Source organism: Rhinatrema bivittatum, chromosome 4 (genome assembly GCF_901001135.1).
Source record: "Rhinatrema bivittatum chromosome 4, aRhiBiv1.1, whole genome shotgun sequence".
Classification (NCBI taxonomy): Eukaryota; Metazoa; Chordata; class Amphibia; order Gymnophiona; family Rhinatrematidae; genus Rhinatrema; species Rhinatrema bivittatum.
Genome location: NC_042618.1, coordinates 101419427 through 101445363, shown reverse-complemented (window position 1 = coordinate 101445363; position 25937 = coordinate 101419427). Strand labels below are relative to the sequence as shown.

The following is a 25937-nucleotide window of genomic DNA, read 5'->3' as shown; positions in this document are numbered from 1 at the left end:
CCTTAATACCACTTTTGCCTGGACACCATGGGAAAGAAAAGCAAGGGGAAAGTATGTTTCCTCCAAAGGCAACAACTCCAGTGAGAGGTCCTATGTATTCACGTGTCTTACATCTTAATGTTTCCTCTCAAATTCCACTCTTGACTCTTTGGAAACTTCACAGAGTCCTGATATTTGCCTAGCACCTCCTTTAACCCAGCTTCAACCATATTTGGATGGTCAGTTTGGTATTCCCAGAGGTTGTTATGGGGTCTTCACTACATGATACACAAGTTTTCTTCCTCCTTCAAGGGGATTCTCTCCCTATGATTCTCAGAATTGGAAAGGAAGGTACCTCTTCTCCTGCATCTGTTCATAAAGAAGACTTAGTGAAGAAACGGATCTCAATTCCTGAACCAGTTGTTCCTTTACAGGTTCCAGCTGAATCCATGGAAGCAGAGTGTCCAGAGACTTCAGATATCTCCTCGACAGATATTTGGAGGAATGTGACCCATATGTAGACTTCTGTTGTACAGACTGATTCTCAGCTTTGTTTGTTTTCCTCTGGGGTTTCTTCTAAATTCACAGAATTACTCGAAAGAACTATGAATATTGAGTCTCAAACGTCATCTCTGACAGATGCAATTTCAATGTTACGATATAATGCGACAGCTGCAATCAAGGACCAAAGCCTACATTATAAACGAGAACTGTTTGAGAATAAAATGAGGTCTAAGAACCTTCGTTTTTTTTAATTTTCCAAAAACTAGATTTTTGTCTGGCTGAATTATTTAAAAAAAAAAAAAAAAAAAAAGTGTAACAGAGATGTTGTAGTTTACTTCAGAAAAAAATGTCTTACTTTCAAATTACTATTATATGCCTGATTTCAAGAACATTTCTAATCCTGATGAAGGTTCTTCTGATATACTCGCTCCTTTTGCCAGTTCTGATATTTCTCCGAGTTCACAGGATAATATTGCAACTATCTTATTGGGACTTTTGTTTTAGACTCTGATAAGGATTCAGTATTCCAATAGTCCTTTAAGTACAAAGGTAGCTTATTCTGTGATCGGAAGATTCAAATATTTTCTTCAACTTAAACAGTGTATACTTGATATTGGCACTTCCTTCTTCCTGATGTACCCCTGTAAATGTGAAACAAGTTTATTTTGTCATCCTCCTCATCTAAAAACCTTTCTTGGTGGATAAGACATAGGTGGTTAGAGGTACTTGGCTTTGGTGGTTTCACTTGGACAGCTCCTTATGGTACTTTTGTTCTCTTCTTATGCCTTATTTATTCCCCCCCCCCTTTGCTTTTCTTCTTAATGGGGACTTGTGATTCCTATCGTCAAATATATATGCTTTTGCATAATTAATGTTACTTTTTATGTTTCTTTGCTACTGATTTTTATTTTATGTAAATGTTGTAAAATCTAATAAAAATGAAGTAAAAAAGCAATGAGAGAGGCTGCTGAAGAATAGCACCACTCGAGATCTCTATCCTGACAGGTCTTTCATATTCCATAAGAAGAGCAGGTGGCATGTACCAGCTTCCATGATGTCCTACGGCAGAAAAAGATTTTTGACAAATTTTCTCCCGTACAACATAATGGGAGCAGCAGTCTAGAATTACTCCAGATATATTTGGAGAGGAGGAATCCAAGATGTGAATAAAATCCAGGTGTGTGTATTAATAATTCCTGAGAGCCAATTCAAAGACAGAAAGGATTTTAAATTAATGGTACCTCCTGTTCGGGCCAGCCCGACTTTCCATTTTAAACGGTCCCTGCTAAGAAATGTTTTATTTAAAATATTGTAGATCAACATGTACACGTATCAAAAGTATGAAAGAAAACTCACTGCATTCCATCATAAACCAAATTAAAGCGGGAATATCTTCAAGAAAGAGCACCTTGCACCCCCCAAACCCTACCTCCCTACAAAAAAAACAAAAACTAATGAGCAACATGTATCATACAGAACTCTGCAGCTAGACTTCTCACTGCAGTCCCAGTTCTTAGTCAATAAACCTGTTCTCGAGTCTCTCCAATCTCATACCGCATCCAGATAAGTTAGCCATAATCAAACACACTGCCATTCATAACATCCAATCTTCCTGCATTGCCGTTATATTAAAAATCCACGCTGTCAGATCACTGAGATCCGCTAGTCAGGGTCTTTTAGATGTTCCTACCCCAAGGGCAGTCCACCTTGATGAGGCTAGAGAATGTGCGTTTTTCTCCATCAGACCTCTTCTCTGGAATACCCTCCAAAAAGAATTATTTATTTATTTAGAATTTTTCTATAACCGACATTCTTAACAAAATATCAAATCATGTCGGTTTCCATATAACAGAACAGAATTAAGAACTCTCAATGAAAGAAAATTTTTCAGAAAAGCCTTAAAAACATTCTTGAATTAGCCTAGCGACACAATATAACCCTGCCCTTTTAACCTCCCTTGTAACTTGATTATGTTTGACCATGTTTTATCACCATTTATTATTTTTATGTAAGATTATTCTTGTTGTTTTTATCTATTATGTATGTTTAGTTGTACCCCTGCCCTAAGCGTAGGAAAGGCGGGTAACAAATGTTTTTAAATAAATTAATATTAAACTGAGTCACACAAAAATATCAAAAAGTTCTACTGCCCTATTAGTTTTAGAGACAACTGGAATTCTAGCAGGCTGCGAAATCTTATTGGACCAAGAGAAGTTAAAAGATGTAATCCAGTAATGATTTTCTGCCTGATCACCAACTTGGAGCTGGAGTGAAAGGTGGAGGTCGCATCTGGCCCCGTCCTAATACCTTTTTTTTTTTTTTGTGAAAAACTACCAATGCAATCAATGGGTTTTTCAGATCACAGAGATCTCTTAGTAGAAATTAATTTCTTCAAGCAGGTTTTCCCCTACCACCTCCCTTCCTCAGCTTTCTGTCCTGAGTTCATTATCGCTTATTATGTACCCATGTGATTTAACGGTGTCACAACTGTGCTCTAAGGCCCCCTGGATAGGGTGCAATATGAAAACTGAAGATCAAATAAGACAACCACCACTACACCATGATCTAACCCAGCATGGCATGTCATATTCTTAAAAACATGTATGCCCAGAACACAGGGGAAAAAAATTATATAGATATTTAATACTCAGAATATACACAGCATTAATAATAAAAGTCATGAAATGCTCAAACTATGCGATGCACTGAAAGCAGAGATAGCCCTCTGCTATCTGAAGTATTAAAAAAACAGGATGGCAAGGAATAACAGGATGTTTGGAGAAGTCTGTCTGACAACCAGGGCTCTGAAAGCACCAAAGCCTTTCAAAATGTCTCCCCAGAGCTGAAGGGTCCAAATATAGGCCAAAAAACACTGGGATGTTTTAAGAGCAAGATTCTCAACTTGCTGGCAATTTTTTTGTGGGTTAAAAGTTAAGAAAATGTATTTTGCTATGTATTTTAGTTAGGAGTTGCTTAAAACGTTTACATGTTTCTGTTACTAGATTCTTAAAATGTTTAACATTTCTGTTAAAAAATAAAAAAAGGGGAACCATCTATAAAGCAGCCTTTTAGGTACTCCGTGGTCTGCTCTCGCTGTCTTAAATATGCATGAGGCCAAAGTATAGCTCTCAGATCAAAGCCTTTAATAGGCAAGATGGGAACAGGAACTTCTAGGGAACGCTCCCTAGTCACTGGCAGCTCTTTGTGACTTAAAGGTTCTGTGTCTCCCTGTTAAGAGGGGCTGGGAACGACCTCCAAGCCTATCCTGCATCCACCCAACCCCTTTCCTGTTTTTCATATCTAGAATGTTTGAGAGGCAAAGATTCAAATCTCACAGTTTTATCCAACTACATAAAAACAGTCCCTCTCTTCAGTTAAAGCAGCACCCCAGAGACTCTGGCAGGACAGTTTTCAGAACCTTTCTCCAGCTAAAAATACGTGTGGAGATCATCAATGCATGTACTTCTAACCGGCGAAAAAACTGGCAGGCCCAGAGTGTGGTTAGGTTGGGGGAAGGGAAGTGTGAATACTTCACGTTTTCCAAAAGTACACGCATTATTTGTCAGGGAAAGAAAAAAAAAATGGAAGCAGCAAGCCCAAATCTCGGCAGGTACTTTTCTGGTAGTTTCCCTCTGAAAGCTGGTGTAAAACTGGCGGTTAAAAGAACACAACGACTTTACATCAATCTGGGTACTTTGGGAAATTGCCCCATAAATCTTTTCCCCCCCAATTCTTATTTGTCTTGAGATGGCAAGCCCCACGGACCCAGACTGCTTACGTGTATTTGTACAGCACTGCCTACACCTTCCTAGCAGCAGCAGGTATCTCAGCTCTGTTCACTGAGAAAACCTAGTCAGAACAGAGTCTAGGATAAACCTGCTGGAAATACCCAGAGATACTGCAAGATCAAAAGGCCTCGAGTGCTCAGAGCTCAGTCAGCACATAATGTATGATCATGGAGCTCTGTAACAGGAAATTATCTCTCAGAGAAGGCAACAGCTACCCTTGGAGACATCAAAGGAGAAAACATGGAAAAGTTTCTCTGCCTTTAGAAATTTCCTGGCAAAAAGGCAAAGAAATTCCAAAAATACTAAAAGGTGTGGCACCAAGATGTAATATGGCAATATTACATTACCCAAACTGAATTTCTTTTAAAAAAGAGGAGGGGCCCAGCTGTTTCCTCCTGCTTCTATGGGCTTCCACTAACAGAACTGAACTGTGTTGGGTTATGGAGCCATGAGCTTCATTCAGAACTATGCAGAGATTTCCCCCATATGGGTAGCCAGGACTCACTTTTCTCCCTTCACCCGACCTCTTACATCAACAATAAAACACAGACTCCAGTTTGGGATCAAACAGGCCGCAGCTTTATTAACCATAACTCCAGATGCCCGAGCTCAATTAACCCTTATATACATAGGCCCCATAATGCATCAGCCACGCCCCAGCAAGGCACACCTGTCCAGGCCTGCCGGTCTTGTACCAACAGCATAATTCATATGCTTCCCCTTCAACTCCCACCACGCCCCAGCAAGGGGTCATTAAACCAGCTCCCGCCACCGGCCAGCAAGGAGCCTCCCGCAGGACAACTGCACCCAATTGTCCTGCTCGCCTTTCGGACCCGACACCTGTCAGGTCGCCATACCATACAAGACCACTCTGCCGCCTTATTGGCTCGGGCAACCCACCCCCTCCAAGCTGCGACAACACACCCTCTTTAACATAAACTTGTACCCCAAATACAACAATATACTTGAGGGTGGGTGGGAGGGTAGTGGCTTCGGGGAGCAACAGCAGACGAGTGTTTCTGACAGTTACTCCCCCCACCAGGCTCCTCCCAGCTGGGCAGCCACGACAGGGGAACCAATAGGTTCCCGCGATTTTCCCCTGAGGTTTGAAATCAAGCCTCGTCATTTAGTCAGCCAACTCACTTAGCCCAGTTGTAATACAACAAAGAAAATCTCCAGGCACACCAATTTTTAAATTAAATAATATATTTAATGTCATCTAACTCCTCGGTCCCATACAGGAACCATCATCAGGATTAGAAATTAGAAATACTTTATATGCACACAAACCCAATAAATCAAATGACAACATGACAAAATGAATACCATCACATATCATCATCAACTCTGTTATCACATGTGTATTGCAAAATAGAATTTAAAAAAAAAAAAAAAAAAAGTGTGTCAATACAATATACCAGACACCCACACTAGCACTTAAGAACTCGGGAGATGCTGAAGACCTTAGTTCTGCCCAAGTCCCAACAACTCAACAGTATTGTGACATGAGATCGTAAAGAGCACCCTTGAAGTTCTGAAGCACAGACTCAATTGGTAAGGAAACTAAGGGCCTTATTTTCTAAATGGATCGCACACGATAGCAAAGTGGGGGTGGAGTCGGCCCCGGAAGAGGAGGAGTCGGGGCGTCACTGGGGCAGACTCCGCGAAGACGCCGCGGAGGACGAAAAGGTAAGGCCCTTTTCGCGTCAGAGTTTGCGTCCAATAGCTACACCTTCTATGGTGGCGCTATTGGGTGCGAAACCGGCAGCGATCGCTGCCGGCTAGCGCAGGACCGCCCCCCGTCCCTCATTCCCTAAAGTATCGCAGGCCTGAGATACTTTAGAAAATGAGGCCCTTAAAGGAATCTTAAAAATTACATCCTGGAGACAATGCTATGCCAAAGCAGCCTGAATATACATAAGCACTGAGGACATATTTACATAAGACATGCCATTCTGGGTCAAAACAAAGGTTCGTCAAGACCAGTATCCCGTTTCCAACAGTGGCCATTCCAAGTCACAAGTACCTGGCAGGGTCCCAAGGGGTAGAAATATTCTAAGCTACTTATCCCAAGAATAAGCAGTGGATTTCTGAAACTCTACCTTAATAATAGTTAATGGACTTTTCCTCCAGGAACTTGTCCAAACCTTTTTTTTTTTTTTTTTTTTTAAACGCAGCTACACTAACTGCCTTAACCACATCCTCTGGCAACAAATTCCAGAGCTTAATTATGCATTGAGTAAAAAAAATATTTTCTCTTAGTTTTAAATGTATTACCTAGTAACTTAATTGTGTACCCCTTGGTCTTTGTACTTTTCGAAAGAGTAAACAACCAACTGATTAATGTTTACTCATTCCATTCCTCTCATTTTATAGATCATCATATCTCCCCTCCACAGTCTCTTCTCCTAATCTCTTTAGCCTTTCCTCATAGATGAATCATTCCATCCCCTTTATTATCTTGGTGGACATTTCTCTGTACCTTTTCTAATTCTGATATATATCTATATATATCTATATCTATCTTTTTTGAGATGTGGTGATCAGAACTGCACACAATACTCAAAATAAGGTCGCACCATGGAGCGATGCAGAGGCATTATGATATTCTCTGTTTTATTTTCCATTCCTTTCCTAATAAATAGAAAGCTACAGATTATTTTCTTGGCTGCTGCTGCACACTGAGCAGAAGATTTCAATGTATTTTCAACGCTGACACCTAGATCCGTTTCTTGAGTAGTGACTCCTAATGTGGAATCTTGCATTGTGTAGCTATAATTTGGGTTACTCTTCCTAAGCGCATCACTTTGCACTTATCCACATTAAATTTTATTTGCCATTTGCATGCCCAGTTTCCCACTTTTGCAATGTCCTCTTGTGATTTAACAACTTTGAATAATTTGTATCATCAGCAAATCTGATCTCCTCACTTATTCCCATTTCCAGGTAATTTATAAATATATTAAAAAGCAGTGGCACCTGGGGGAGAAGGAAGGAGAAGGGAGCTGGTCCATTCTCCCTGTATCTCTGCTATTGCCGGTAATTACCATCAACTGGAGGCTAGAGAGCTGGTGTTGCGGAGCTGTGACATCAGCTCAGACGTCCACCCCTACTGACTATAAGATCCGCGGAGGGCGGTGCCCCGCCTAAGCCGTGCGCGCCAAAGGGGCGCGCATGGCTTGGTCCGGCTTAGACCGGATATTATTATTATTTTATATAATTCCCTAATGGGTAAAAAAAGGAAAGCGCAGATCATTGCTTCTTCTCCTATTCAGCTTCAACAACACATCGGACCTATGAACCACCACGTGGTTAAGAGTGGTGGAAACGCTGAGAAGACAGTTTGGGAGCCTCATCCTTTGTCTCCCTAAGTCCTGGTGATGGGCCGAAATCTCCCCTACAGCCAGTCGGACTTCCATCTACCGACACAGCTGGAAATCCGGTAGGTGAGGTCCAAGGGGACTTTGGCCTCTTGAATCAGGCCGATTCTCAATGGACTGAGAATGTAGTTACCTCAATTATTCAAGAGATACAACCTACCGGTAGGGAAGGTAAATTTAGCCCTGTGGCACTATAGGGGAACTTTACCTTGGACGATCTAGGGAAAACGATATTAAAACTCGACAGTAATATTATAAAGATGAATGAATCGTTACTAACTGTGATTAAGGTCAATAGGAATTTAATTGAAGAACAAGGAAAGAAAATTGTTAAATGTGAAAATGATTTGATCTCTGTGACAAATAGAATGCAATTAATACCAAATTCTGAAAATGTTTTTATTCATGACAGTTTGGTCATTCATAAAGATTTAGATTATATGGAGAATTTAGAGCAAAAAATTTAAGGATTGTTAATTTTCCTCTGACTCGTCTCCTATCTCCTTGGGAGCTGTTTAAAAAATTTCTATAAGAGAATCTATCTTATGAAGATGAGGAGATCCCAAAACTTTCTAAGATTTATTATTTACCTAAAAAGATCCCCCATAAATTGGGGGACAAGATGTTAGGGATGCCTCATCTTCACCAGGTATATCGACATTCTTAGAAGAGTCGGTAGACCTGATTAATAATAGAGCTACTCTATTTCCTGTGTTGCAGAACAAGATAAGGAGAAATTATTTTAAAAATTTCTTGCTGTTAGAGAAATATTATTTTGTGGTTATCGTGTCCAAATCTTTCCTAATGTGGCGAGGGCCACACAGGCAAGGAGGAGGACTTTTTTGTCTTTGAAAAGTCGGGTATTAGCACTGGGTGCAACATTCTTCTTAAAATTCCCATGTTTATGCTTGATCACTTATAGAGGAAAGAAATTTGGTTTTGTAGACCCAACACAGCTAGAAACGTTCATAGTAGATAAAAATCAGGTATTACCATCAGAGACAGACGCCAAATAAAATAAGTAGTAACTCCTTTCTCCTAATAAATTTTCTTCTTTTCCTTTTTAATTCCAGTAAACTTGATTAAGTATTTCTGGTTATTTCCTTGGTTGATTATTTTTCTTCTCCCCAATTATAGGGTATATGAGCAATGTAATAAATGATTATTGAAGTGATTATGACATTTTTGTTATAAAAATGTATTGCATTGAATTACATATTTTCTGGTTTTTCAAGATGTATATCATTGATGAAAATCAATAAAAAATGTAAATATAAAAAGAAAAAAAAGGAGTGGCACCTGAACAGATCCCTAAGGCACTCCACTATTCACCTTTCTCCATTTGAAAATCTCTCTGTTTTCTATCTTTTAACCAGTTGGCAATCCACAATATGACACTGCCCTCTAGATCCCATGACTTTCTAATTTCCTAAGAAGTCTCTCATGAGGGACTTTGTCAAATGCTTTCTGGAAATCCAGATATATTATATCAACTGTCTCACCTATATCCACATTATTGCATGCCCTAATAAAATGTAGCAAATTTGTGAGGCAAGATTTCCCTTGGCTAAAACCATGTTGGCTTTGTCCCATTAAACTATGCCTTATCTATATATCCAGCAATTTTGTTCTTTATGAAAGTTTCTACCATTTTGCCTGGCACAGACTCGCTGGTCTGTAGTTTCCTGGATCACCTTTGATCCTTTTTTAAAAATTGGTGTTACCACAGACGACATTACTGATAGTTTACAAATTTCCAAAAGCAGGTCCGTAATTTCATTTCTCAGCTCTTTCAGCTCTCTGGGATGTATACCATCTGGGCCAGATGATTTGCTACTCTTTAGTCTGTCAATTTGTCCTAGTATGTCTTCCAGATTCACTGACATTTGTTTCAGTTCCTCTGAATATCATTTCTGGCATGGGTATGTATATCTCTTACATCTTCCTCAGTAAATACTGAAGCAAAGAATTCATTCTGTTCACTGTACACCCCTGTTATATGTAAACCGGCATGATGTGTTTGCAACATGAATGCCGGTATATAAAAATTTTAAATAAATAAATAAATAAATTTAGTCTCTCTTCTATGGCTTTGTCATCCTTAAGTGCCCCGTTTACCCCTTGATCATCTAATGGTCCAACAGATTCCCTCACAAGCTTTTTACCTCGAATGCACCTGAAAACGTTTTTAAGTTTTTGCTTCCACAGCAAGCTTTTTTTCAAATTCTCTCTTTACCTTCCTTATTAATGCTTTGGAACTGACTTGCCAGTGCTTATGCCGTTTCCTGTTTTCTTCATTCGGATCCCTTTTCCATTTGTTGAAAGATATTCTTTTAAATACTATAGCTTCTCTCACCTCACCTTTTAACCATGCTGGTAGTAGTTTAGCCTTCCTTCCACCTTTTCTAATACATGAAATACATCTGGTCTTCCACACATTAGAAAATACCATCTTGGAAGATGGTATTTCTAAACAATGTCCATGCCAGAGCTAAACTCTTAACCTTTGCAGTTGCTCCTTTCAGTTTTTTCCTAACCATTTTCCTCATTTTATCAGTCACCTTTTTGAAAGTTAAATGCTGTTGCAGATTTCTTTAATGCGCTCCCTCCAGTTATTAAGTCAAATTTGTAATCACTACTGCCAAGTGGTTCCACTAAGGACTAGGTCTAAAATAGTTTCCCCTTTTTTGAACCTTCACTTTATGAGTCCTTCTAGACTCACACGCCTAGTAAGCTCTGAATGTTTAAGCAAAAGTAATATTGGGGTATATGCTTACTCACCTTTGTATTTCTTATTATGTATTTCATGGTTTATTGCTCTTTATAAGGCTGTTGTCGTCCCCCGCTACCTGTTTGTGGATGTGGCATATAATATATTTTCCTTTGAGAGTTTCTTCTAATAAGAATTGTAAATACTCATTTTCTTGACGGATATCATTAAGATGTTATTAATGATATATCTTATTGTAAAAGTAATAAAAAATAAATTTAAAAAAAAATCATTTCCCCTCTTGTTGCTTCTTGTATCAACTGCTCCTTGAAGCAATCATGTAAGTAACACTGACATATTCCTGAATTACAAAAGTGCAAAGACAGACAATACAGGTGCCAGGGTATACTAAATGGACCAAATAGTCCTTCAGCTTCCAGAGTCTTCCTGATTTCCTCCAGCAGTTCAGGCTTGTATTCAAAGAACTGGGTTGAGTTTCTTCACTGGCAATGCACATCCTCCGGATTCAGAAGGGTTCCTGATCCCTTGGGGAGTATGCAATAGAGTTTCAGACACTAGTCTCATCGCCATCTTCTGGCAAGGTCTCTCCAACAGAATCAAAGATGAACTGGCCAGGTGAGATACTCCTCCTTCATATCCTCGGCTGGCCATACTGATAGCCGCTTTCACAAAGGGGCTCTGGAAACTAAGGGACCCCAGTGACTGGCAACACTGGCTCCGCATTTTCAGTGCGCTCTTGTTCCCGCTTCTTCTCCTGACTCCAGAGGAACCTACGCAGCTGTGTAGAATCAAACCTTTCACGAAGGCAGCTAGACCTATGTTTATATTGTGCCAGCTGTGGGCACATGTCATCCCAATGCCAAGAGAAGTTGGGAAACTCCCGTGCCTAGGCTTGATTGGGGAGGCAGCCCTAGGCTGGACACTGTTGTCTGTCCGTCCGTCCGCCCCCCCCCCCCCGCCCAATTGCAATCTCCACTGAACATGGTCAGCTCCACATGGAAGCATTCCTAGATTCCAGAGCAGGCGGGAACTTTATTGATCAAGCTCGGAAGCACCAGTCAGTAACTATTTCCTCTGTTTATGGGGATCCCCTCCCAGGCCAGTTACCTGAAATAACCGTTCCACTCTCTCTTCACATCAGCCTTCTCCACCAGGAAACATCTCTTTCCATGTGCTCCCTTGGACCATGAATACGGTCTTCCTGGGGTTACCCTGGCTACGTCAGCACCAGCCAGATATCGAGTTGAATTCCCTGGAACTGGTATGGTGAGGTCCCCAGCTGCTTCACCACTACCTCACTTCTGCTCCACCTCCACCTAGACTGACACTAGCAACCGCTGTACCTGGACTACCACCACATTATGCGGGTTTCACCAACGTGTTCTCCAAACAACGGACAGAGATGCCGCCCCCACATTGCTCCTACTATTGCGGCATTGACCTCCTTCCAGAAAAGGTGCCCCCATGGGGGAGGGTCTACCCATTATCAGCCCCAGAAACCAAGGCTATAAGTCTATACATGAAGGAGAACTTGGCAAGGGGCTTTATTCTCCCACATCATTGGGAGCCAGCAGCCAATCTAAACGCACCTTTGCTGGTAAAAGAATACTACCATCATTATCCTTCGAAGCCTAAACTCCGGATCTTGAGGAGGGGTCTTAAGGGGGGTTACTGTTACATTTGCTGGCTGCAGGATGTCCCCGCAGGCCATCGCGCTGAAACGAGCAGGTGCTAAGGTTAAGAGTTTACAGCAGGCAAGGGCCTTAGAAGCCCGCAACATACATATTCCACGCATCATAAAAAGGTGGAAAGAAGGCTAAACGATGGAGGTGAGAGAGGCCATTCTAGCTAAAAACATTTCAAAAAATGGAAAAGGGATCCAAATGAAGAAAACAGGAAACAGCATAAGCTGGCAAGTTAGATATAAAACATCGGTAAAGGCAGAGAGAGAATTTGAAAAGAAGCTTGCCATGGAAGCAAAAATGCATAATAAAATTTTTTTTCAGGTACATTCAAAGCAAAGCGCCTGTGAAAGGAGTCAGTTGGATCATTAGATGATGAAGGGGTAAAAGGGGCATTTAGGGAAGACAAGGTGATAATGGAGAGACTAAATGAATTCTTTGCATCAGTCTTTACTAAGGAAGAAATAAGGGAGGGAGGTACCATGTCAGAAATGATATTTTAGGATGACAATTCAGAAGAACTGAAATACTATATCTTCCAGGTTCTCTGAGATGTAAGACAAAACTGACAAACATCCCAGAGTGTGAAAAAAAAGAAAAGAAAAATGAAATTGCAGATTTACTATTAGTAATTTGTAAATTATCTTTAGAATAATCTATGGTGTTGCCAAAGTAATGCCAATTTTTTTTTTTAAAAAGAGTTCCAGGGATGATCCAGTAAACTACAGACCAGTGAGCCTGATGTCAGTGTCAGACAAAATGACAAACTATCTTAAAGAGCAAAATTACTGGATATATAGAAAGTCATAATTTAATGGGACGAAGCCAACATGGATTTAGCTAAGAAAAAGCCTTGCCTTATCAAGCTGCTACATTTTTGAAAAGATGTAAACAAACAAGTGGATAAAGGTGAGCCAGTTCATATAGTGTATCTGGATTTCCAGAAAGCATTTGACAAAATCCCTCATAAGAACATAAGAACATGCCATACTGGGTCAGACCAAGGTTCCATCAAGCCCAGCATCCTGTTTCCAACAGTGGCCAATCCAGGCCATAAGAACCTGGCAAGTACCCAAAAACTAAGTCTATTCCATGTTACCGTTGCTAGTAATAGCAGTGGCTATTTTCTAAGTCAACTTAATTAATAGCAGGTAATGGACTTCTCCTCCAAGAACTTATCCAATCCTTTTTTAAACACAGCTACACCAACTGCACTGACCACATCCTCTGGCAACAAATTGCAGAGTTTAATTGTGTGTTGAGTGAGAGACTTGAGAAAATTTAAATGTCATGGGACAGGAGGCAATGTCCTATTGTATTTTGAGAAGACAGCAAATAGACAGTAAGGGGTAAATGGTCAATTTTTTCAACAGAGAAAGATGAGAGTGGAGTACTTCAGAGGTCTGTTTTGGGTTTGTTTTTTTAACATATTTATAAATTACCTGGTAATGAGGAAAAAAAATGAAGTGATCTGTAAGGATACTGGCTGCTAAAAGGTTTCATGACACAGCAAGGCCAGCCCCTAAAAACCCTCCCTCACAGCTTGCTTAGTGCCTCAGAGTTGCCTTGACTCTCTGCTCTGACCAACCTAGAGTTTGTTCTTATTTCCTGTGTGGCTTATTTGAGGCCATCTCACCTTGCCTGTGTGGCCTGTTCAGCCCTTCTTGCCTTTTTCTGCCCTATCCCTGCTGTTTGTTTCCCCATGGGTCTCCCAGTGGCCCTCCTCTTCCTCTGGTTTCTACTTGTCAGTTTCCCTGTTCCTGTGGGTCTCCCAGTAACCTTCCTGTTCCTATTGGCCTCCCAGTGGCTTTCCTGTGTCCTTTCTAGGTCTCCCAGTGGCCTAACTTGTGCCGTGTCTTGTTCCTGTCCTGTCCGGGCCTTCCGATGGCTGTCTCTCCCTTGCCCCGACTAGGTCTCCTGCTGGCCTAGCTTGCCTGGGTTCCTGACTCTGTGGTCCATGTCTTGCCCCTGTTAGTGTCCAGGCTTCTCAGTGGCCTACCTAGCCTGTCTGTACCCTACCTTGCACCCCTGTTCCAGTTTTGCCCTTATCTTACCTTGTTCCTTCTTCCTGCCAGTGTGTCCCCAACCATGCCCATACCTCGCCTGTCTGTCCTGATTTGCCTAGCCTTCAGTCAGCTTTTCCTCAGACTGATCCCCTGTTGCTGACCTGGACTGACTTCTACCCTTGCCATTTCTCTGCCTGGAATTCGACTGTACTTGTACACTGCCTGCCCTGACCATGGCCTGCCTTGTCCCTGCCAGCCATCAGAAACTGCAGGCTCAACCCAAGGGGGAGATAGCCGGTCAGGCAAAAGGAGCCTACTCTGCTGTAGAGCCCTGTACCTCTCCTGCTGGAGGAAGGGCACCACCCTGGGCTCCATGCACAGCCCTGCCCAGCCATGACAGTGATCAAATTTGTAGATGACACAAAATTATTCAAAGTTGCTAAATCACAAGAGGATTGTGAGAAACCGCAAGAGGACCTTGCAAGGCTAGGAGACTGGGCATGCAAATGGCAGACGACATTTAGTGTGGATAACTGCAAAATGATGCACTTAGAGAAGAGCAACCTAAATTATAGCTACATAATGCAAGGTTCCACATTAGAAGTCACCACTTAGGAAAAGGATCTAGGCGACAGTGTTCATAATATGTTGAAATTCTCTACTCAGTGTGCAGCAGCAAGAAAGCAAATAGAAAGCTAGGAATTATTAGGAAAGGAATGAAGAATAAACAGAGAATATCATAATGCCTCTGCATCGCTCCATGGAGTGACCTCATCTTGAATATTGTGTGCAGTTCTGGTCACCGCATCTCAAAAAAGATATAGCAGAATTAGAAAAGGTACAGAGAAGGATGACCAAAATGATGAAAGAGATGGAACGATTCCCCTAAAGAGGCTAAAGAGGTTAGGGCTATTCAGTTTAGAAAAGAGACGAATGAGGGGAGATATGATAGAGGCGTGGAGAACGAGTAAACACAAACTGGTTGTTTAGTCTTTCAAAAAGTACAAAGACCAGGGGACATGCAATGAAGTTACTAGGTGATACATTTAAAACAAATAGGAGAAAATATATTTTTACTCAACGTATAATTAAACTCTTGAATTCATTGATGGAAGATGTTAGTGTAGCTGGATTCAATAACGATTTGGACACATTTCTAGAGGAAAGGTCCATAAACCATTATTAAGGTGGGGAAAGCCACTGCTTATCCCTGTGATAAGCAGCTTGGAATCTTTCTACCCCTTGGGATCCTGCCAGGTTCTGGTGATCTGGATTGGTCACTGCCGGAAGAAATAGGATATTGGGCTTGATGAACTTAGGTCTGTCGGACCCAATATGGCAAGTCTCAGATTCTTCTGAAATATCTATGTACTAAAAAATATTGCAACAAAGCATAGATCTGAACGTCACCAGATCTTTCCCCAAGGTAAGGAAGCCTCCAAGTTTCTGCAGTAATTCCTGCCCCTTGTGACCAGTCCACCACACTTTTTTTTTTTTTTTTTGCAGTGATGGTTCCTGAAGGCATCCAAAGTTTTGTTGCCTGGGCAACAAAGTACTCAGGATTTTTCCATCTCTGGACATCAAACTTTAAAATTCCTTACTGTCACTCATACTGTGTCTGACCTTGGACAAGTCCCCCCTGTACCTGGGGAACCCAGTTGAAAATTAGATGCTTGATTTAATCTAGTTTTTACAGTGAACAAACATTAAAAAAAAATCTTGTTTGCTGGTTAATGTAAAAAATTGCTCCTGCTACACATTTATTACTGCACAGTGAAAATGCCTTGAGACCCAGGATAAGTACTCCAGAAGCTGACAAGACCGGACAATTGCCCATCTTAGTGTCTAATGACGACAGCTCCTGAGAGAATCCTCCACAGCATTGGTTTAGGTCACTTATCGCTGCAGCAGCAAAGCATTTTAAGAAGGACTGTGCCTGTGATTAGATCATCTGATTGTGCAAAGAGGTACAGATTGAGAAATAAGTTCTCTGCATCTGGCCACCTGCTCTTGTGGCTCTCTCATCTTGCTCCATCTCAAAGTGAAATATCAAAATTAGTTTGGGAAATAAAATGAAGCTGATGCACAAAGTAATTTCCCAGAATATAAGTTAAAAAAAAAAGGTAGCTTAATTTAGATAAGAATATATAGGAAGGATAAGGCTACTATTCAGAAGACCTCGGAAGTCATAAAATGGAATGTGCGTACGTCAACCTGCAAGTGCATTCCAATACATTTGCTGAATATATTGCAACTTTTATCTGAATTTTCTGTGGAATTCCAGTGTAATGCAGCAGGCTTTATACTGTTCCTTGCACTTAGGTCTGTCATTTCTGTCCGGCAGAACCTAGCACCCATTAATGACTGAAATCCCCATTCTCTTCACCATAGTGTCATTTTTATAAACACCAGGTCCTATTTTGGGGCTTTTTTTTTTTAAACCATAGTACTGGGTTCTGAGGGAAATGAGGCTCTCTCCAATTTTTCTTTTGTCAAAATGTTCACAGATTTCTTGCTTGTGTCAGTGTGAAAAAAAAAAACCCCTTTAAAAAAGTCTTCAATACAAGCCTCTGCGCGGGAAGGAAGAAAAGCATGGATCAATCAGTGCTGGTGGGAGGCATGGCAGGTGCAGATATGGTGAAACTAATTTTGCTAGCTAAAGAATAAATTATGCTAATTTCAAACTATATGCACCAAGAATTGTGAGGGAAGATCTTGTAACTTGTTATATTTTTCTTTTCGTTTTATTTTATGAGACTAGAATTTCTTTTTTAAATTTGTTAAAAGGGGGTTGGGGGAGGGGTTATTAAAATATCTGTTCATTTGTTTGTTTTTATATTGGCTTATTTGTATCCCGCCTTGGAAGGGGTTGGGAAATGAGCAAGAAAAAAATCAAATCTTTTAAATAAAAATCAATATATTTTTTCAGTGACAATTTGATTGAAACACTTGGCTGCATTTTTCCCCCGTCCAGAAGCCTCAAACAGCCAACAGGCCGATACTAAAAATCAGCAATCCACCCAAATTTGAAATTTTCACCTTAGGCGCTAAGACTGGCTTCACCTTTATGCCTCCGGGAATGCAGCATGGCTAAACTAGCATTCAAATACCTGAGGAAGGGGGTGGGGGGAGTTTCAGAATATTCCTAAACTGCAGGACCCGAATAAGGCTAAAACTATCACACGATTTTACAAAAAGGAGGCCACAGTAAGCTGGCGAGCTTGCCTATTCCTCGGACTGGAAGGATCAATCTGCTCAAAATGGCCACCATCCCACGTAGGTTTCAACATACTCCCTGCAACATCTAGATGAGTACGTTCTTAGATATGGACAACTGCATCTACAGGGAGACTAGCTAAGTAAAGTAGCGCTATGGCCCTGCCAAACTTGAAGCTTTATGGTTGAGCTAAGATGGATTGTATTGGAGCTCTGATTTTATTTATGTGATGAACTTGTAATCTGAAACATCCAAAACAAAATTTTGATCAGTGCAGAATACAACACACCACACTTAATTAAAAACAGGCTGACTCTCACTTATCCTGGATATTCCTCTCAAGAATGTTCAAATCTACCAAACAGAACTTGGCTGCCTTGTATATTCACCCTCTAATGGCCCTGCTAATCAGACTATCAACGAGAAGATCCCTATTTCCCATACTATTAATAGATGGATGTTAGAGGAAAGAGAACACACAGCAAACTAGCAGAGCTCTGTGACAACCCTCTCCAGACACCTTTCTTTGGCACACTTATGGTCTCCGGTACATCAGACAGCAAATCTTTTCAGGACCTAAGAAATGAATTTCAGCTGCCTAGTCACACGGGATATCTTTATTTACAGTTGTGAAAGGTCCTGAGTCTTGCAGTAGATGCTTGACATGATTGACTGTTTTCTCACTCCCTCAGTCTAATCTGAAAATAATTACTTCGTTCTATCAAACTGTTGCAGCACACAGGAAAAAGAACACTTCTCCACTCACCCTTATTTAAAAAAAAAAAAGAGAATAGTGTGCCTCACGTCAATGTGATGGGTCACACACTTGGAAGCCTGCTGCAAAAAGGTTCACTTTGTGTATAGACTACTCCACAGCACTTGCAGATTCCCTCTCCTGCTCTCCAAATCCAGAAATCCTGGTCCTCTTTTGGGAGAGCTGCGGCCAGTATGGATCACATTTGCATATGTAGAGGATATCCAAGTTTACTTAGGTTTCTTTGACCTTAATTACACTGCAGTTTGCTGCAATCACTGGTTCTGAATCTTTACATTTCCTCCAAAACAGTGCCTTTTAGGCTATGGGGGATGGGTTACTGGTCCCTCCAAACTTATGATGTTAAATTTCTCAATTACTACACGCCACAAGGCATACTATAGCTTTGTTTCTGAAAGTTTGAACTCCAGCAGGATTTTTGGAGAAAACAGGTTACAGAACTTGCCAGCATTGAAAGGTTAAACATATATACCCAAAGTGTATCTCAAAAATGTCTGGGATGCTTAATGATCTTTATGTATGTAAGAAGCTAACCTGTCTTTACATATTTTGCTTTGTATTTTTCTATTCTCTTTCTAACTGCATCATGTTTTCATATCTGGAGTTTTACCATGAGTTGTGGTATAGTGTGTTTAAATAAAAAGAGTTATAAAAAATAAAGTGAATGATCATATAGCCTTCAATAGTATGTAAAACAAAGTCTTATACCTATCATTCTGTATATTTTAAAATGGACCCAGAATGTAAGAAAAGTCCCTTCCTGCTTAAAAGCTGCTAACATTCAGTATACATACTTCCATCCTATGGAGGAGACATCCTTCCATACAAACAAGTTTCACTTATCACTCATTTTCTTTTAGCACATTTCATGATGCCAAGCAATTCACAAACATGAGCTGCTTTAAGGAGCAAATAGTGGAAGGTCAGATGAGTCTGCTGTAGGAAGTCAACCAAAAAGCAAGAGATGCAGTCTCAAAACAAAATGACAAGCCCCAATTCAACTCTTCTGAACCGAAAGTACTTGTTACACAAAATTGATTGTAAATTCTAGCATAGAGAGCAAGGACTTCCTGCAAATGTACAGGAAAAAACACAAGCCATCTTCCAATAATTCAAGAAATGGGTATTAAAGCCTCCCATCATTTGCTAAGTGTCAGTAGTACATTTTCAGCCATAGCCCTCTGCTGACCACTTGCAGCAGCCTGTTAATTATGATGATTCAAAGGCACAGCAAACATAAGGAGGACTCCTTCCATTCTCCCTTTCCCCACCCCCTTCTGTCTCTGGGGCACTGAACTCATACATTAAAAAAAGACACAGAAAAAGAGAGAGAGTGACTCAAACCAGTAGAGAACACCAAGAAGAATGGGAGAGGGCACATCCACCCACAAGCCATCTGATCAATATTCCAAAAACTCTGTGAAACTTTCATTTCATGTACAAAAAAAAACCCAAAAAATTAAAACCACTATGAAAAGCAAGGGGAAACAAGCCTGGCACTCTAAGGTTAGGAAAAGAGAAATGGGTTGATTCAGTTTAGAACAATTCAGTCAGGATGTAGGTGCATGCATGTTTAAATACTCGCTGGGAAGGATGGCCAAGAGGGGCAGAGTGAGTACCTGATACTAGTTGGGAAAGGATGAAAAAGGAGGGCTTGATCTAAGTTTTAAGAGGTGAAAGACCAGTTGCATGCGTGGTGTGATCGTGTGGAGGAAAGAGAGATTGAAACTGACTGACAGCTGTTAAGGAGGAGGGAACAAGATACAGAGGTTATGTGCCAATTAGGGAGGGAGGGAACTAGCACTTAGAGTGGTTGGAAAAGCAGAGTGAGAAAAACTAGAAAAAAATGACATAACGCCAGCAGAGAAGTGCTTGTGACTAATTAATACTAATAGGGAAGAAGAGAGGGGAAGAAGAGATAAAAAGAGAAGCTGGGCACCAGAGAGAATAATGCGATCTGGAAACAAATATGCTGTGTTGGTCCTGAAAAAAAGCTGGATTCTTTGTAGGTTTGATATTTTGTATTGGCCCAACATAACTGAACAGATGCATTTTACACTGCAGGAGGGGGTCGTGTGGTCTCAAACCTTCATGCACGATAACATCTTTGTGTAATTTTCATGTTGGGTCAATTAAAAGTATGAAGAGTGGAAGAATTCGTTAGGAAATGAGAAAGATACTATATCGAGAGCTGGTCCTGGGGGACAAGAATGACATTATCTGGGAAGGAGGGAGACTACTGCCAGCTGAAGCAGGAGAAACACAGATTGATAGCAACCGATGCCTGCTGAAAGGCTGGGGAGGGGGGTATTAGATCTAGAAAGTGAAACTAAATGGAAATGGGATAGGGGTGACAAAATGGCTGTCACCAGTTAAAACAACAGATCAAAATTATTGGGGGGGGAACACCATTTTGAAAAGAGGACAATCGATAATAGTAGACAGTGAGAGACGTATTCTGCTGGGGCACAGCCAGTGGAGAGAAGGATATATTAAAAAAAAGAGAATAAGAATTCTCAAGAATGGCCAGGAAAAATGAGAAGAGGATGGAGACACAGAAGTAGCTGGAGAAGTAAATCGAGAGCATGTGCATCAGTTAGGAAAGGAGAGTGTGTGTGTTGAGTTTCATTTTTTTTTTTCTTAGGGGCTGGGGAGAGAATGAATACCACCACTTTGGCTAGAGGGAACGGAAAGTGAAACATAACGTTGTGGAATGACAGGTTACTCGGAAATAACGAGTTGATGAGTCAGGTCTTCGAGTCGGGAGCTAGCAGAAAGTGCGTGCTGGTGCCTAACTTTAAAAGCACATCTCTCACCCGTTTTGCTTGGTGTAAAGTTGAATCCGTGCGGCGAAGCTTTCGTGGCGACCTCCCGATTTTATACATTTCGTCGGTTTCTATAGCTACTGCATGCGAGGCTGTCAGGCTCCCCCCCCCCACCCACCCGAGGATGCAGCGTTTCAGGCGGCCGATCGCGGAGCATCCCGCGCCGCCGAGCCGAGGTCCCACGGACGAAGCGTGCGGAAGGGCCGTCGCCACCCCCCCACCGCCGCCGCGGACTCTCCAGGAACAGCCCACGTCGTCCCTCGCCACCCAGGCCGCTGCTGTCGCTTTAAATCCGCACACACGCGTCCCCCCGCGTTTGACTTGCAGCTCGCTCCCAAACCCCTCCCGCCCTCCGGGAAGGGAAACCCCCGGAGGAGAAACGGGCCGGGGGGGGGGGGGCCCGAGGCGCCCGTAAATGCGCCACCTTGCAGCACGTTTCTCGGCAGCCGGACCCGGGCACCACCTCCCCCCGCCCCCGAGTCTCTCGGTCCGCGCACGCCGGAAAGCAGCAACGGGCGGTTCGTCCGGGCGCAGTCCGCCCTTCTCTCCGGGCAGCGCACTCACCTGCGGCCCGGGGCTCGGCTCAGCTTGGGAACGGTGCGGATCCCAGGTGTCCCGCAGGCGCCATCTTTCCGGGTTGCTGCGCTCCAAGTCAATTTGCATCAAAAAAACAGAGGAGGGAAGCGAGCGCCGAGAGCAGCTGCCATCTGCGGGGAGGGGGGCGGAGTGAGGGAGAGGAGGCGGTGGCTGCTCCTTTCACTGCTGCTGCAGCCGCCCAGTGTCCCGGAGGGGCGCTAACCCCGGGGGGAGGCCGGATCCCGCCTCGGGCCGGCCAGTCTCGGACTCGATCTTAGTTGTCGTCTCTTCGCCGCCCTGTCCAAATAATCCCTGCTGTCACCCAAGTTTCTGTTCCTCTAACTCTGCCACCCCCACCCCCTCAAACCTCTCGGCCACGAGGGAGGCCACTGTGACCCCACCCCGATAGGAGCCTGATCCACGTGTATCCTCCTAATGTAAATCTCCGGGATGGCAGCCGACACACACACCCTCAACAGGGACAGCTGGCGAGGATGAGGAGGCTGGGGAAGAGACTGGAAATGGCCTCTTTCAGTGAGTGAAGACGATCAGACTGTTCCAGAACTCTGAATGACCAAAATAAATTAATTTAGGCCTCAAAACAAAATTGACTTTGTGCCAAAATGCCCGAGCACGCTGGAGATGACAGCTCCTCTCAAAATGTTCAAAATATGTAGATTTCTTCAAACTAATATGTGCATAGGGATGATGAAGAAATAAGACATCTTTTATTATATTAAATATAATTATCACTTCAGAAAAGGAAAAGCAAATGCAGACATGTTTGATCTATGAGAATATGGCCTAAAGCCAGCAAAATGTTTTTCATAGAAACATAGACCATGACGGCCAATGATGACCATATAGCCCATCCAAATCTCATGTCTTAGCTTTATAGTCCCTACCAGTGCCTCAGAAACCTCTGTGCTTGTCCCATGTTTTCTTGACTTCTTTTAGGGTCCTTATATACACCTCTTCCACAGGGAGGCTGTTCACTGAATCCACCATCCTTTCTGTAATGAAATATTTCCTCAGGCGGAAGAAAGGATTGCTAAAGAGGTAAAGCAAGGTGACAGAATATTTTTCAGATATATCACAAAAAGAAGGAAGGTCCAAAGTGTTATAGTGAAATTGAAAGGAGACAAGGAGCAGTGTGTGGTGAGAGATGAAGAAATGGTGGAAATACTGAACAAATACTTCAGATCTGTGTCCACTAAAGAAGATCATGGAGAAGGACCGTTGCTAGTTGACAAGACTGTAGGTGGGGGTGGAGTAGATGAAACTCCATTTACAGAAGAGAATGTATGGGAAGAGCTAGGAAAACTGAAAGTGGACAAGGCCATGGGGCCAGATGAGGTTCATTTCAGGATACTGACGGAGCTCAGAGACGTGCTGGCAGGTCCACTGAAAGACCTGTACAGCAGATCTCTGGAAAAAGGAATGGTGCCATGAGACTGAAGAAAAGTGGTGATTGTCCTGCATCACAAGAGAGGGAGCAGAGAGGAGGCTGGAAACTAAAGACCAGTTAGCCTCACATAAGTGCTGGTAAAATTAATGGAGACTGCTGAAGGAAAGAAAAGTGTCATGATCCGCTTTGCTGGTGGGAGGAGCAATCAGATAGGGGTGTCAGTCTGATGTATTCCGTAGGCGGACTTAGCAATCTGTTGTTATAGACTGCCGGAGATAGTAGTAAGTGGATCCTTGGGCTGGTGGCAGATGACCACGCCCCCGGGGGAAGATCCCGAGAGGGACCACCGGCTAGGCTTAGAGTATGGAGACAGACACACACTAGTTCTTTTATTAAACAGGTCTTGAAACCACTAGAGGTGGCAGTAGTGAACTGAAGTGCCCGGTAGGGCTGAAGTCTCTCAGATACTGTAACAGCGATCCCTGGATGGCTGAGCTGTTGAGAAACTGTAGACAGTGAGTAGGCAGGGTATGCAGAGTTCATGAACAGAACTAGATGACAACACTCACAAATTTGTCTCAGGGATCTCAGGAGCTGGAAAGGATAGGCCCTCGAGGAGCGAGTACCTGGTTCCAGGGAAAGCTCTGAGAGAGCGTTGTTAACTCACAATGATGTAGATAATGATGACTTCCAGGCAGAAGAGAATCAGCAGACAGTCAGGAACAAGGACCCTCAGGGAGCGAGTACCGGTTCCTGTCTGTAACCTGAAAGGCAAAGAGAGAGAGCAAAGCCCCCGAGGAGCAGGTACCTCTGGTAAGTCCGAGGAGGCAGAATAGCTTAGGCAGAGAACCCAATCTGAACCTTAGCCCTTGCTAATTCCACTAGTAGCGATATCAGAGACCTTTAAATATCGGAAGCGGATGATGTCATCTCAGGGGGACGCCCCTGAGGTTTGCGCCCTTGCTTGTACTTCACTCAGAGCGCGCGCGCGCCCTAGGCTTCAGGCAACATGGCGGATCTGCAACATCGAGCCGGCCTGGGGACACCGGAGAGAGACGGCAGGGAGACGCCGCGGCAGCCAGCCATCCTTCAGACCTGGAGGGAATCGCCACAGAGATAAAGAGGGCGGAGTGAAGACTTCAGGCAGCGACGGTCACAACAAAAAGTGAACTATCTACAATCTGGTAGGATGCTGAACCCAAGATGGCATGGATTCACCAATGGAAGGTCCTGTCAGACAAATCTGATTTTTTTAGATTTGGTCACTAGGGAATTGGATCGAGGAAGAGCACTGGATGTGATTTACTTGGATTTCAGCAAAGCTTTTGATGTGGTCCCGCATAGGAGATTAGTGAACAAAATGAGAAGCTTGGGAGTGGGCACCAAAGTAGTGGAATGGATTGCAAACTGATTGACTGACAGGAGGCAGCGTGTAATGGTAAATAGAACCTACTCTGAAGAAAGAATCAGTTTTGGAACAATACTTTTGTGAACGACATTGCAGAAGGGATAGAAGGTAAAATTTGTCTATTTGCAACAGAGCAGACATCCCTGAAGGAGTTGAGAGAATGAAAATTGTTTTAAGAAAGCTTAAAGACTGGTCTAAGATTTGTCAGTTGGGATTCAATGCCAAGAAGTGCAGATTCATGCATCTGGGGTGCAGTAATCCAAAAGAACTGTATATGATGGACGTGAAAGGCTGATGTGCACGGACTGGGAGATGAACCTTGGGGTGATAGTGTCTGCCGATCTGAAGTTGGCGAGAAATGGCGATAGCTAAAACCAGAAGAATGCTTGGCTGCATAGAGAGAAATGACCAGTAAAAAAAAGGAGGCAGTGATGTCTTTGTACAGGTCCTTGGTGAGGCCTCATCTGGAGTACTGTGTTCAGTACTAGAGCCCGTATCTCGAAAAGGATAGAGACAAGATGGAGGCGCTCCAAAGAAGAGTGACAAAAATAGTGTGGGATCTGTATTGGAAGACTTATGAAGAAAGGCTGAAGGATCTGAAAACGTACATCCTGAAAAAAAGGTGCAGGGAGGGTTATGATACAGACCTTCAGATACTTGAAAGGACTTAATGATGCACAAACTTTGAACTTTTTCCGTTAGAAAGGAAACAGTGGAACTAGGGATCACGAAATGAAAATCCATGGGGAAGACTCAGAACCAACATAAGGAAATATTTTTTCATAGAGAGGGTGGTGGATGCCTGGAATGCGCTTCCTGAAAAGGTCATGAGGATGAAAACAGTAAACGAGTTCAAGAGGGCGTGGGATAAACACTGTGAATTCCTAAAGGCTTGAGGATCTTAATGAAGAAAAGGGTGCATGGAGGTAACCTGCACGGAGTGGAGGTTAGTATCCTTAACCAAAAGGCATGGAGGATTACTACCCTTAACCAGTTAGCCTTGATGATTTTGACACAACTGCAATATCACACTCCATTTTGATGGCAGGGCAGTGAAAAAAGGCTATTGGATTCTGAAGACAGCCAACACTGGGCCTCAACTTGTACAGCCTGGGACCCCGACTTTTATAGTCTGGGGTACTGATAAGCTGACATTGAGGATAAAGTTTCTATGGCCAAGTCCAAAAGCAAAGAACATTCAAGCAGCATTGTCTGAAATATCAGGAAGGCTGCTCACCACATACAAATGTTGCAGTAATGTTGTTATGGGTTTGACAGTTACTTGGTTTTGCTTGTAAGTATTACTATCCTTAACATAAGGCATGGGGATAACCTGCACAGAGCGGCAGTTACTATTCTTTAACAGCCACATGGGAAAAACCACAGAGCGGTAGTTACTGCCCTTGGCGGACACTTGGGGGTAAACTACACGGAGTGGCATTTGCTGCCATGGGAAACTTGCTGGGCAGACTGGCTGGATCATTTGGTCTTTTTCTGCCAACTGTACTATGTTACTTAGATTTCTGAGTCTACCCTCTTTCATGCTCAGCCCATGACCTCTCCTTCCAGAGTTTCCTTTCTGTTGAAAGAGGCCTGCCTCCTATGCATTTATTCCTTGAAGGTATTTAAAATAAGCATCTGTTTCAAGTATCCTGTTG

General features: G+C 42.6%; 1 protein-coding gene across 2 annotated transcripts in view; it reads right to left on the bottom strand.

The window, feature by feature from the left end:
* The window catches only part of BAHD1 (bromo adjacent homology domain containing 1), a 219409-nt gene extending 197548 nt beyond the window's left edge, over nucleotides 1-21861 (bottom strand). The window contains exon 1 of one of the 2 annotated variants that reach the window (XM_029598542.1): nucleotides 21452-21861. The gene's annotated coding sequence lies outside the window, so the exon portion shown is untranslated. Of the gene's footprint in view, nucleotides 1-20878; nucleotides 20983-21451 lie in introns of those variants that run through there. The other variant, XM_029598544.1, reaches the window with a different exon arrangement.
* Nucleotides 21862-25937: the final 4076 nt, after the last annotated feature.